General features: G+C 43.2%; 1 pseudogene; it reads right to left on the reverse strand.

Annotated features, from left to right (window-relative positions):
* Positions 1–3493: 3493 nt before the first annotated feature.
* LOC116083290 lies at positions 3494–11133 on the reverse strand (annotated as a pseudogene).
* Positions 11134–12124: the final 991 nt, after the last annotated feature.

Here is a 12124-nt window from a genome sequence, read left to right on the forward strand (position 1 = left end):
GCAAATTTTAAACTGGATGGCAATTTTAAAACTCTCTGCTAAGTGTCTCTAGCACCATACAACTAGGCATACTTATGTCTAGGTGAAATAGAAGGATCCACTTACTGAATATGGCATAATCCTGACCAGATATTTAATATGGGAAAAAGGGAATGTTTGTGATTTTTTTCCACAGGATGCTGCAGGTGCATGGTAGCTTCCAGAGTGATTGGTGTGACATGCTGATGCTGGGACAAAGAATGATGCTTACCTGTGAGCTTGCTGAGTGCCCAGACAAGGGTGGCAAGAAAGCTGTATTGGACATATGTTCTTGACCCACTTTTGCTTGCCTATATCCCAGATTAGACAAGCTCACTTTCTTCAAGCCTTTAGACTGTGTGGGACAGAGAACATGTGAACTGTGGAAATTGACTTAGAATAATTAATGAAAAGGAGAAGTTATAATGACTCTTCTCTTTCTTTTAATGTGACCAACTATTCTGACTCAATCACAGACTGGTCTAGAAATCAATCCAATATTGGAAAAAAGAAAATGAAAATCTTCATTTGGATGTTGATTGTGGACATTTTCAGAGACATATTTGGAAGTTAATTGCTGTTCTTTATGAAATTACATTTGTAGTGAATAAAATTGGACAGGATCTGGATTTTAAACAGGTGTTAGTGCATGTGTTTAAGCTCCTAATCTTTTATTTCTTCAACAGGGAGGACTAAGTACAGCCCTCCATGTAGAATATTGCTTTTACATTGATCATTCAGGAATGGGAATGGGTTCTATGGGTAAAATTTGAGAAGGACTAGCCAAAAGGAAAAGAGAAAAAGGATAGAATCAGGGATGGTTTGAATCCTGATTTCCCACTTCCTCATGGCTTATAACTTTAATTTCTACACTGCTTGGACCATCAATTATAATCTTGTTGCTTTTATCTTTTGGACCTTGTATCTAAAACACATTGTTTGCCTTCACACAGGATCATTTTCAATAAGCTCAGCTAATCACCATGGCAGTTATTCATCACTATAAAGAAAGGCATTGAATGCTTATTCATATGTCCTTCATGGCTTTGGTCTGAATGGGAAAGAGTGTGCTATAGAAGGCTGGTGGTCAGAGACAGGTAAGACAGATGCACAAAACAAAAGCTATGTTTGTTATCCCTGACAGGTAAGAAGAAGCGATATAGACACCAACCTAAGACAGGGACAGTCACATGGCCATTCTTTACCCTAGATGGGATTGTGGAAAACAAGTAAATCGTGTGCTCATCTTTAAAAAAACAAAAGGGGAAATTGTGCCCTTCCCTCAACCTTGAGTAGGCTAAACAGACCTTGAATGCTTGCCACAATGTATTTATGACCTCTGGCCTCACTGCATTTGTAATTTTGTACAGGAGTAGACTGCCTGCTGAGCTTCCTTTGCAACATAATCAAACTGAAAGAAAGGATAAGGTGTGGGCTTTCCCTATATAAACGCAGTGCTGAATATTAAACTTTGAGCCTTGATCAGAACTTTTGTCTTGGCTTTATCTTTCTCTTGCAACCTGTCCTTTTTCACTTCAAGCCCTTCCATGACTGCTGGATGGCCACATGGAAGAACTGGGTTCTGATGATGACAGTCAACCTTGGTTTCTTTTGCTTATATTCTTGTGCTTGCTTCTTGGTGTCTGGTTATCTCTAGTGCTATCTGCACTCGCTGTTTCTTATTGGAGCTGAAGTTTGTCCCTCCTGTTATGTTGGCTATGTCAGAATTTCTCAGAGTTTAGCTGTCTCTGTGATCCTGTGATCCTGAGATTCTGGGTATAAAAGTTCCTGGGAGTCAAGCCAGCAGCTACATGTTTTCGTTCACTCTTCTGGGCTTTTCTCTTGTCTCCCCCTGCCCCCCAACTATGTGACCATGACTCTCTTTTCCCCTCACACTCCCCTCTCCCACCCAGATCCTCCATCCTTCTGCCTTCCATAATTATTTTATTCCCCCTTCTAAGTGGGATTTAAGCATCTTCCTTGGGTATTCCTTCTTGTTTAACTTCTTAGAGACTCTGGATGTAGCATTAGTATTCGGTACTTTTGGACTAACATCCTCTTTCTGGTGAGTACACACCTATCCTTTGGATCTGGATTATGTCACTAAGGATGACATTTTCTAGTTCCATTTATTTGCCTGCAATATTCATTATGTTCCTTTTTCAATAGCTGTGTCCATTGCATAAATGGTCCATATATTCTGTATCCATTCCTCTGTTGCTTCCAGTTTCTGGGTCCAATGAATAAGGTTGCTATATTGGAATATATGTCTTTTTGATATTGTAGAACATGTTTTGGGACTATGCCCAGGAGCTGTATAGATTTGTCTTCAGGTAGAACTATTTCCAATTTCCTGAGGAAGTATCAGATTGATTTCTAGAGTGGTTGTATCAGTTTGCAAACCAACCAACTATGGAGAAGTGCTCCCCTTTCTTCACATCCTCAGTAACATGTGCTGTCACTTGAGTTTTTGATCGTAGCCCTTCTGTATGTTGTAAGGTAGAATCTCAGGGTCGTTTTGGTTTGCATGTCCCTGGTGCATAAGAATGGTGAACATTTCCTTAAGTGCTTCTTGACCATTTAAAATTCCTCTATTGAGAATTTTCTATTTATCTCTGTAGCTCATATTTAAAAATTATTTTATTTATTTACATACCAGACATTGTATCCCCTCTCAGCCTCATTTCTCACCATTCTTTATCTCATCCCTCCTTTTGTCTCTGAGAGGGTGCTCCCCACCCCATCCCTGGGCATCCTTGGACCATGAGGTGTTAAGTCTCTACAGGGTTAGGCACATCCTTTCCTATGGAGATGCACAAAGCAGTTCTCTACTATATATGTGCTAGGGGCCCCAGTCCAGACTGTGTATGTTCTTTGTTGTTCTGTTATCCTCTGAGATTGAAAGACCCTCGAGAGAGGAGACCCTCACTCAAGTCACGGGAGAATACGGCCACCTAAAGACTCACAAGAGACCAATCTTGATGCAATCGGCAAGAGATTTATTTCAGGACTAGTGCTAGGGCCAAGACTCATAACCCATGCAAGGGACAGAGGAGTTCGACCCCAAGCTCAAGAAGTATAGGTTATTTAAAGGAGAAAACCACAAACCAGGGGGAGGGAGGGGAAATTTCAGCCCATGTTATTCAGTCAGTCATGTGGGGAGCATTCTGTACATGTTCTTTCTCAAGAAAGTAATCTAGCTTAATCATCTACATTGTGGCCAGCAAAGTGTAGAGCTCATGAACTAGTTGACATCAAGTTCCTGGAACCCAGAGCTCTGAACCACTGACCAGCATTCCTAGTTCTGCCTCTCCTTGTGGTCAGCCAAGTTCCTGAAACCCAGGGCTCTGAACCAGCTGACCTGCATTCCTCTTAGTTCTGTTCAGTCTGATAGGGGTCATAAAAAACTTTTTTTTTTTTATTTTCTATATTTTTCACTACCAACTTCTTCTAGAACATAATTCTAATCATAGAACTAAATATCAGTATCATCATAGTCTAGATTTTCTTGGCCCTGTAAGGTATAATATTATTGGTGTAACATTAAAATCTGAACAGCATCTACTCTTTCTCTAATAAAGGTAACTAATTTATTTAACACACATGGGGCTATAGTCAAAAGTAAGAGCAGGATCAAAAGGGGTGCAACAAGGGAAGACACCAGAGTAGTCATCCATGGAGATTTACTAAACCAACTCTCAAACCAGTTTTTCTGTGCTTCTCTATCTCTTTGTCTTTTATCTAGTCTTTCTCTGAGCTTACTCATGGAGTCTTTAATGATTCCTGAATGGTCTACATAAAAGTAACATTCTTCTTTGAGGGCAACGCATAGCCCTTCATCTTTTAGAAACAGTAAGTCTAATCCCCTCCTATTTTGCAAGACTACTTCTGAGAGTGAGGTCAGAAATTCTTCAAGCTTAGATATGAACAGTTCTAGGGCTCTTAGATTTTTGTCCTTAGCTGACCTTAGCTGATGGAAATACAGAGGAGCCTGCACAAGGGCAGCAGTTCCTGTCCTGACACCAGCTGCAACTCCTAGCCCTAGAATTACAGCTAAAGTCAAGGAGATAGGTTCCCTCTGAAAGTATCTCGGGCAGCTGTCAAACTCATCCTCAAAGCTACTGGCAGTATGGTAATAAACCCGAGGGACTAACTTTACAAGTACACAATAGTCTATGGTGTCATTAAAAACAGTGGTGGATACACAAGTGGTCAGTCCCAAGCTACAAGCCCACCATTTATGTATCACAGGCACTAAGTATCTGGTATCAGAGTTTCTTGGGCTCTTAAGAGTCTAATTACATAAATGTTTATAAGCAGCTAGTGGGTTCCTCAGGCAAGTCCCTTTCCCTGAGACTTCAGTGAGTGTCAGTCTGTTCCTATTGTTCCAGACACAAGCATCATGACTAGTGGTGTTATTATAGGTTACAGATACTGCAATACCTTCATAGTAAGGGAGTCCTGACGCCAGACAAAGCCAACAGGACTCTGCTATATTAGGGTTTCATCCATTTAACAGAGTAAATGCCCCTTGGATCAAATTTAGCAGTCTCTGTCCAGTATTTGGTGGAGAGGTGAGGTCAAAGGTGACTTTGAAGGGGCTCTAGTGAAGGGTACCACATCTGGAGGTGCTACAAGGGCAGAGGCAGGGGAAGGCTGTCCCTGTTCTGGTAACACTTTGTTAAGGCCTATGGGTGGATAAGAAGGCGTTCCCTCTCATTTTTTTGGAGAGTTCAGGAGCTCTTTTCACATGGGAGGCGTGGACCCAAGCAGAAATGCCTTCTACTTTCACCGTTGTGGGGGTAGTCAGGAGTACCAAGCATGGTCCTTTCCAACGTGGTTCAAGGTTACCAGCTTGGTGATGCCAGACTAGGATTGTGTCTCCCACTTGAAACTGTTGTGGCACACTCAGGTCTCTGGTCTCATAAGCTCCTTTCAGCTGTTCCCAGACCTTATGTCGGATCACCTCAAGAGCTTTCATGTGGACAGATAAGGATTTAGAAAGAACACCATCAGGATTGTACACTCCACCTGCCTCAGTAAGTGGTGGCAACCCCCCACATAGAATTTCTAAGGAGTAAGCTTAAATCACTTGGGGTGTTCCGTACTTGGAACAAGGCAAAAGGAAGGAGGGCTGTCCAATCATTTTGGCCGGTCTCCAAAGCTAATTTAGTTAAGGTCTCTTTAATTGTTCTATTCATTCTCTCTACCTATTCTGTCCTGGGGTCTGTAAACACAATGCAACTTCCAATTAATCCCCAGCTGGGTGGCTAGTCCCTGACATACCTGGGCAACGAAGGCAGGTCCTTTGTCTGACCCAATTACCTTAGGTATCCCGAACGTTGGGAAAATATCTTCTAGGATCTTCTTAGCCACCACATTTGTCATTTCAGTCTTTGTGAGAAAGGCGTCAACCCATCCTGAAAAAATATCTCTAAAGACTAACAAATACTTATTGCCATATTTAGTTGGTTTGACTTCTGTGAAATCTACCTAGTAGGCTCCAGGTGAGTCTCCTTAAAGTCATCTTCTTGGTGGACACCTTGAATAACCAGAATTAGTCATGGCACAGGGGAAACAGTTCTTGAGCACTGCCTCAGCTAAATCAGACAATCCAAAGGCATAATATTCTGAGGCTTTTACTATAGTCTTTAGGTGTTTGTCTCCCAGATGAGTCAGGTGATGTAAATTTGTCACATATTTCCATCCTTCTTCCTGTGGCAGGATCAGTTTACCATCTTTTGCCTGCACTACTCCATAAGGACTTTCTGCCCAGAATCCTAATTTGTCCATTTTCTGATATTCATCTTCAGTGTACCTAAAGCTGGTGTCTCAGGTGGCAAAATAGTCTTTGGAACCCATGTTTGTCAAAATCATCGTCCCCTGGGCAGCTTTCTTGGCAGTCAAGTCTGCCATCTGGTTTCCTCTGGTGACGGCATCTTGGGCCCTCTGATGGCCTGGACAATGAATAATAGCCACCATTTTTGGCAAATGGATAGCCTTGAGGAGGCTCAGTATTTTTTCTTTGTTTTTAATGTCCTTGCCTGCAGATGTCAACAGCCCCATTGTTTATAGATTGCACCATGTATATGAGCGGTGGAAAAAACGAACCTGTTATCAGTGTAGATGTTGATGGACTTCCCCTCTACCATTCACAGGACTTGTGTCAGAACAAGTTCTGCTTTTTTGGGGCAGAAGTTACCTCTGGCAGGCTGCCAGCCCAGATTATTTGCTTTCCATTTACCACCACAGCTCCCAATATCCACTTACCTTCAAACACAAAGCTGCTGCCATCCATATACCAGTTTGGAATTCCTGGCCAAGGTTGGTCCTTTAGGTCTTTTCAAGTACCTGTTTCTTCTGCCAGGACGTCAATACAGTGATGGACAGGAGAGGAGTCATCAGTCTCAGGCAGCAAGGTGGCAGGATTCAGGATGGCCGGGGGAGCAAAGATCACCCTTTCAGTCAACAACAGGCTCTAATAGTTTGTCATGCGAGCATTAGTCATCCACAGTCAGGGGGCTGCTGGATAATGCTCTCGAGGGAGTGGGATTCTACAATAGTTATTTGCTGTCCCAGTGTCAATTTGTCAGCATCTTTGACCAGAAAGGCCACAGCAGCAATGGCTTTTAAGCAAGTAGGCTATCCACTGGCAACTGGGTTCAGTTTCTTGGGATAAGTATACCACTGGCCTCTTCTATGGTCCTAAGGTTTGGGTCAGGACCCCTTGAGTGACCTCTTTTATCTACATAGAGAGTAAAGGGCTTAGTCAAGTCTGGTAGGGTCAATGCTGGTGCCATTAATAGGGCCCTTTTGATGTCCTCAAAGGCTTTCTGGTGTTCAGGGGTCCAAGTAAGCTCTCCTTCCTCCTTTGTAAGAGGGTACAGAGGGGCTTCCAATGTAGCAAACCCTGGAATCCGTAGTCTACAGAAGCCAGCGGTGCCCAGAAATTCTCTTACCTGGAGCAGGGTGGTTGGGACAGGGATCTGGGTGACAGTCTTTTTCCGTGCTTCTGTTAGCCACCATTTTCCGTCTCTCAGGGTATATCCCAGATAAGTGACTTCAGTTTTGGACAACTGAGCTTTTTTTGCAGAAGCTTGATACCCCAACTCACCCAGTTCTGCCAGTAGTTTCCTGGTCCCTTGTATTTGCTCAGACTTGGTTGATGCTGCCAAAAGCAAATCATCTACATACTGTAATAAAGTTACCTGAGGGTTATCAGTTCTGAAGGAGGCTAGATCCCAATGAAGAGCTTCATCAAAAAGGTTGGGGGAATTCTCAAACCTCTGTGGCAACTGGTCTGGGTCAGCTGGCCTGTTAATCCAGTATCAGGATCCCTCCATTCAAAAGCAAAAATGGGCTGGCTTTGAGGGTGTAGTCTCAAACAGAATAAAGCATCTTTTAAATCTAGAATTGTATACCAAATTCTGTCCAGTGGAAGTGAACTGAGAAGGTTATAGGGGTTTGGCACAGTTGGGTGGATGTTCGGAAACCTCTTATTAACTTCTCTCAAGTCTTGCACTGGCCTATAATCATTGGTGACAGGCTTCTTTACTGGCAGCAGGGGGGTGTTCCATGTAGACTGACAGAGAACTAGAATGCCTTGTTATAATAGTCTTTGGATATGAGGCCTAATCCCCTCTCTTGCTTCACGGCTCATTGGGTATTGCTGTACCCCAATGGGGAGGTGCTTGCTTTTAGTCCTTCTATGACAGGGGAAACTCTTTCTGCCATTCCCATTCCTGCAGTTTCAGCCCAAGCTTTCAGGAATTCAGTTAGCCATTCACTGACATCTGGAGTTTTTTGCTGTTTTTGAAGTTCATGAAGTCGGTACTCTTTTTCTAGTTTTAAGGCCAATATCATAGAGGCAGGGGTCCCCCAAACTACCTCTGGTCCTTCCTGAGTAAACTTAACCTGTACCTTTAATTTCATCAATAAGTCTCTTTCCAACAAAGGCTTAGGGCATTCAGGGATAACCAGGAAGAAATAAAACACTTGTCAAGGGTTCATGATGTAGTCCAAGGATATTGTTTTTGTCCAGTTGCCCCTATAACTATAGTCATTTTATCTTTTAATTTTCCTAATGGCTGTTTTAGCACAGAATATTCTGCTCTGGTGTGGACCAGAAAGTCTATCAGAGTCCCCTATACTTTTAAGATTACCCTAGGCTTGGGGAGGGGGACCCAGCCCTGTCCCCTCTAGTCATCATTTTCAAGGGCCAGAACTGTAGGGGTCCTGCCTTTTTTCTTAGGACAGTCTCGGACCCAATGACCTTTTCCTTTACTGTAGGCACACTGATCCTTTTCCAGTATTCGTCACTGCATCTCTTCCTCCGTCCTGCTTCGGCCCTCTGTTGCCCAGGTTATCTGTCTGTCTCAGTCCTGTCCTACCTCTCTCGTTTTCTCCTACCACTGCAGCCAAGATCCTACTCAGGTTCTTTTCCTGCCTGCAGTCTCTCCTGTCTCTCTCTCCTCTCTCTCTCTCTTCTCTCTTTCTTGCTTCTCTTCCAAGTCTCTCTCTTATGGTACACTTTCTCTGCCTCCTAAGTCCTGCAGGGTATAATCCTGCAATTCCTCTATGCACTGAATTTCTTTCTAATATCAGGTGCTAACTGTCCTATAAAGGCCATAACTACTGCTACCTGTTGGCCCTCGGAAGTTGGGTCCAAGTGAGTATAGCATCTAAACGCTTCTACTAACCTCTCAAGGAACACAGACAGTGGCTCATTGGGCCCCTGAAGTACTTCTCTTACATTGGCCAAATTGGTGGGGCATCTAGCAGCCCCTCGGATACCCCCTATCAGAGCCTGGCAATATATCATCAGCTGCTCCCTACCTTCAGCCTTATTGTAGTTCAAGTCTGGTTGACTAAGGGGAAATCCAGCATCTATCTCATTGGGAAGCTGTGTAGGTTGGCTGTTCATGCCAGGAACGTTTTTATGGGCTTCTAATAGGATTCTCTCCTCTTCAGTAGTGAAAAGAACCTGTAAGAGTTGCTGACAATCATCCCAAGTGGGCTGGTGTGAAAACACTAATGATTCTATCAGGCCTATCAGGCTAGCTGGATTGTCTGGGAAAAAAAAGGTACTTAGTTTTCCAATTATATAGATTGAAGGAGGAAAAAGGCCAATACTGCAAAGGTTGAAGAGCTGGTGGGTCCACTGGAGACCCAAAGGGATGCAGTAGCAGTGCTATGGTTGAGTCTGGTCCCTTAGGACTCGTCCCTCTTCTTCTCTGTGTTCCTGAGGTGGACCCTCCCTGCTCTGCTGGTACTGGGGCTGATACTGCCTGAGGGGGTTGTTGATAGGGAGGAGGAAAATTCGGTCATTTGGGAGGCTTCTCCATCTCGGGGTAAACCTTAGGAGGAACTGGAAGGGGGGCTGAGGGTTTGCACTCAGGTGCAGGTTTTGGTTTCTGTTTGTGTTCAGATTCTTGGAGGGCCAGGACTCAGGAGCCTGGCTCTCTTGTCTCTGAATCCATGGCTTTACCCATGGAGGGGGGTTCTGGACCAAGTCTTGCCAAACAGTGATGTATGGCTGATGGTCAGAGTAAGACTCTGGTCCTTCCTGAAAAACAACAGCTTTAACCTCAAGTATGATCGTCAGGTCAAAAGTTCCCTCCAGTGGCCATCCTAAATGTTGGCCACTCAGAAGCACAAAAAGTCTGCCATGGTCCCTTCTTAACCTCTACTGACAAATTATGAGCACTAGTTCTTACTTTAGTCCAATGGTCTAGAGTCAAACTCAAGGGAGTTGTCATGGTCTGTCCCATTGTCACAAATAGCACAAAACACAGACAGAACAAACACACAAAGAGACTAGTAAAGATCTGTCTCAACTGTGAGTGCCAACCCCATTCTAGAAAAACAGATGGCCAGAATTTTACTGAGGTCCTCCACTCTACCAGGATCACTTCCTCAGCCTTTGGATAGGACTCACCCAGGCGTCCCCAAGGTCCCTGGCCTCCTGGGATGTCTCCCAGGGCTACAGCCAGTGATCTCTCAGCACGTCGGCCGATCTCTTCTGTCATTTCTTCATGAAATGAGCTGGGCTGTAAACTAAGAGTACACTTTTCAGAAACTGAATCAACCAAACAAACGAACAAGTGCACACAACAAAACAAAATGAAACAAGTGAAATCTTACCTCCAAGTGGGTTCTTGGAGACTGGGGTGGTTGTAAATCCCGGACCAGCCCCCAAATGAAAGACCCCCGAGAGGGAAAACCCTCACTCAAGTCACGGGAGAACACAGCCACCCAAAGACTCACAAGAGACCGATCTTAATACAACCAGCAAGAGGCTTATTTTGGGACTAGTGCTAGGGCTGAGACTCATAACCCATGCAAGGGACAGAGGAGATCAACCCCAAGCTCAAGAACTATAGGCTATTTAAAGGAGAAAACCACAAACCAGGGGGAGAAAGGGGGAATTCCAGCCCATGTTATTCAGTCAGTCATGTGGGGAGCATTCTGTACATATTCTTTCTCAAGAATGTAATCTAGCTTAATCATCTACATTATGACCAGCAGGGTGTAGAGCTTGTAAACTAGTTGACGTCAAGTTCCTGGAACCCAGAGTTCTGAAATGACTGACCTGCATTCTTCTTAGTTCTGCTCAGTCTGATAGGGGTCATAATTTTTTTTTTTAATTTTCTATATATTTCAAGAGCTACTTAGTTGAGACTGTGGCCTTCCTATGGGATTGCCTTACCTTTCAGCTCCTTCAGTTCTTCCCTTAATTTTCCCATAGGAGCCCCCAACTTCAGTCTAATACTTGTCTGTAACTATCTGCATCTGTTTTACTCAGCTGCTGCTAGAGCTTCTCAGAGGACAGCCATGATAGACTCATATCTTTAAGTGCATCATAGCACCAATAATAGCACAGGGCTTGAAGCCCTCCCATGAGATGAATCCCAAATTGGGCTTGTCACTGGCCAACCTTTCCTTGGGTTTCTGCTCCATTTTTGTCCCTAAATTTCTTTTAGACAAAAACATTCTGGGTCAGAATTTTAGATGGTGGGTTGGCAACTTTGTACCTCCACTTGGGGACCCGTCGCTACTGGACATTGGCTCTTCAGGTTCCCTCTCCCCACTGTTAAGCATTTTGGCTGAGGTCATCCCCATTGACTTGTGGGAGCCTGCCATATCCCAGGTCTTTGGGATATTCTAGTGCCCCAGTCCCCATCTCCCAATTTCAGAAGTTGCATATTTCCATTCATTCTCCTGGTCCTCTGGGCTTCTTTCCTGTTTCCCTGCATATTTGATTCTGCCCCTCCTTTTCTCCTCTCACTCCACTCTTCCACCCAGGCACCATGCTGCCTCTGTTCTCCCTTCTAAGTTGGATTGCAGCATCCTCACTTGGGCCTTCCTTCCTGTTAAACTTCTTATGAACCAAATGGATTTAACAGATATCCTCAGAAAATATCACCTCAAAACAAAAAAATGTTCCTTCTCAGCACCTCATGGAATCCTTTCCAAAATTAACAATATAATTGGATACAAAACCAGCCTCAACAGATACAAGAAGATTGAAATAATCCCGTGCATGCTAGCAGATCACCATAGATTAACACTTAACATCAATAACAACAAAAACAATAGAAGTCTCACACACTCATGGGAACTGAACAACTCTTTACTCAATGATAAGTTGATCAGGGAAGAAATACAGAAAGAAATCAGACTCTATAGAATTTAATGAACGTGAATATATAGCAAACTCACACTTACGGGAGATAATGAAAGGAATCTTAAGAGGAAAATAAATAGCACTAAGTGATTTTGTAAAGAAATTGGAGAGATCCTATATTAGCAACTTAACAGCACACCTAAAAACTCTAGAACAAAAAAAGCAAATACCACCAAGAGAGTAGACTACAAGAAATAGCCAAACTCAGAGCTGAAATCAACCAATAAAAACAAAAAGAATGATACAAATAATAATAATAAAAATAAGACCTAGTTCTTTGAAAAAAGATTAACAAGATAGATAACCTTTAGGCAAACTAAATAAAGGGCACAGAGACAGTATACAAATAAGTAATATCAAAAAGGTAGATATAACAAAAGAAACTGAGGAAATTTAAAAAAAATCATTATATTTTACTAT

Source organism: Mastomys coucha, unplaced genomic scaffold (genome assembly GCF_008632895.1).
Source record: "Mastomys coucha isolate ucsf_1 unplaced genomic scaffold, UCSF_Mcou_1 pScaffold8, whole genome shotgun sequence".
Taxonomy (NCBI): domain Eukaryota; kingdom Metazoa; phylum Chordata; class Mammalia; order Rodentia; family Muridae; genus Mastomys; species Mastomys coucha.